The sequence below is a fragment of the Austrofundulus limnaeus genome, unplaced genomic scaffold, assembly GCF_001266775.1.
Source record: "Austrofundulus limnaeus strain Quisiro unplaced genomic scaffold, Austrofundulus_limnaeus-1.0 Scaffold3, whole genome shotgun sequence".
Classification (NCBI taxonomy): domain Eukaryota; kingdom Metazoa; phylum Chordata; class Actinopteri; order Cyprinodontiformes; family Rivulidae; genus Austrofundulus; species Austrofundulus limnaeus.
This window is the reverse complement of record NW_013952405.1, coordinates 3,736,880-3,739,109: the sequence shown is the minus strand read 5'-3', so window position 1 is coordinate 3,739,109 and position 2,230 is coordinate 3,736,880. Positions and strand designations below refer to the sequence as shown.

Genomic DNA, 2,230 nt, shown 5'->3' with positions numbered 1-2,230 from the left:
GTGATTGGCTGATTAGAAATTAATGTTAACGAGCAGTTGGACAGGTGTACCTAATAAAGTGGCCGGTGAGTGTACTTCAGCGCACCTGCTATGCTGAAGCTCTGTTTGTCACGTAGGGTACACGTCATTAACATTGGACGGCGCTGGCCCCTCCCATTCTCAGGTGAGGGGGAGTGGAGTGTATGGAAGAATTATTCTGACTTTAATCAAGAGCGTATGTTTTCAATTTGAGAGCAGGAGTAAATGCCTTTGCTCTTAAAACTTTRTGTATTTGTTCTCAAAGGAGCGGAGCATGGATGTGTACTGAGGGAGTGAGAATCATGAGCCGGGCAGTGAAAAGACTTACATTGTTCGCGAGTCTCAAACCACAAGTTCAAGTCAAGTCTCAAGTCTTTAGGGTCCAAGTCCAAGTCTGTCTCTAATAGTAGGGACTTAAGTGCGACTCAAGTCCAAGTCCGAGTCACGAGTCCCCATCTCTGCCATCTAGTCAGCCTTGTCTGTAAGCAAAATATCTCTTGAACCATTTGACAGATTTTAATAAAACACATCCTATTATACATACTATTATTTTTAAAGTTCTCCATTTTGGTTTTTATCAGCTGTTTTATTCAGTACACTTTGTTCCCACAGGGATCCTTTCACATCATGCTAGCTTCATCTTCACTAAGCTAGGTCTCGTCATGGGAATGTTGTTTTTACATAATCTTCTGCAGAAGCTAGATCTCTTYAATCCACCATCACACGCAGACATCATGCTGGGAAGCACATATGGACACACAAGCATGTGCTCTTCTGCTCTCGCTCACATTTGCGCATGTGACACATTCGAAACAACCTTTGCACTTGTTCGGTCTCACACTCTCGTACGCAAGCACGCACACACAAACACTGCATCCTGATGCTCTGGATTAGGGGTACAGATTAGAGATTAGGGCCAGCGGTTGGATTACACAGCACTCTCACGTCCCCTCCTCCACCACAGGCCTGAAGCACCTCCGGCCCTATCATATACAGTAGGGATGCAACGCACACGTACACACTCAAAATGTTAAATTACTGATGTTCTTTTTTTAATGCATCTGCAAGATGTTACCACTGTTTAGGATTTTTATCTTTTTTTTTTTTCGTTTTTAAGAGTTTTAAAACTTCATTTCTCTCATTCACCTTATCTTTCCTTCAGTAAGACAAACACAGCACCAAAACTATTTTTATGTTATCACTACCTCCTGAAACAAAATCTCTCCAGATTTCCTCTTCCCCCACGAACATCTCATTTGCTGCTGCTATCGCTTCATTTCCCARCTTTTCAATTGCGCAGGTTTTTGTCTGGACAGAGCCCCTCAAGCCCCGCACGGGCAGAAGATAAACAGTATCCATCAACGAGATAGGAGTGAAATAAAATATGCAACAGGAATGGGTAAAGTCAGGTGTTTGGAGCATGTGGAGGGACCTTCAGGATAGATGACTGTTTCTTACGAGCGATCTGCTTCCTACAGTAGATGGAGTGTTTAGAAGATGTGGGTGAGGAGTGCCTGAGGACTGTGCTGAGATGTTTTATTGATTGCTGATTCACTATCTTGATTCCTGGATATCTACCTGGATGTTCGGAACCTTCTGTAGGGTCACTCTATTTTGGGGTGAACATGATAAAAAAGTGTATGTTTGCAAAACCTAAAATACACAAGAAGTATAAAAAGAATTCTACAGATTGCATYGTGCTATGGAGTACGTAAAGTAAATGCAGCATTAACGGCAAAATATTAAMCAGAAAGATTAGTTGGTGGTGATGCTTGCAGGACGTTTTTAGACATGAATCACAAGACAGGTTTTGTAATCAAAACTCAAGATCTGTCAGCATTTCCTGGCACACCAGCGACTCCTAAATAAAACCAGCTGGTTGTGTGTGAGTGGGCTCATAGTTTTTTTTTCCCTCCCAACAATGACCTTTATAGATAAAGTTTAATGTCAGCTCAACAGACGTTGAACAGAATCTACAGACTTTAGCAGAGCAGAGAGGAGCTTAGTGTGAAGCTTAGTATCTGTTGACATTGCTGGCACGCAACGAGGCTGCCAAAGACATGGTATCCAGATTAGTCAAGAGACAGACGCGGTCGTATCTTTGGTTTATCGGCATAGAAAATAGTAACACCAATAATAGGTATGGCCTTCTTGTGATGTTTTTGCAAAGAAATGCTCAGAATTTTTTTTAATTACATGAACATCTATAATT

The 2,230-nt window shown here is 41.8% G+C and overlaps 1 protein-coding gene across 1 annotated transcript in view; it reads left to right on the top strand.

The window, feature by feature from the left end:
• The window catches only part of camkvl (CaM kinase-like vesicle-associated, like), a 51,494-nt gene that overhangs the window by 38,206 nt on the left and 11,058 nt on the right, over positions 1-2,230 (top strand). The gene's annotated exons all lie outside the window — the stretch shown is intronic.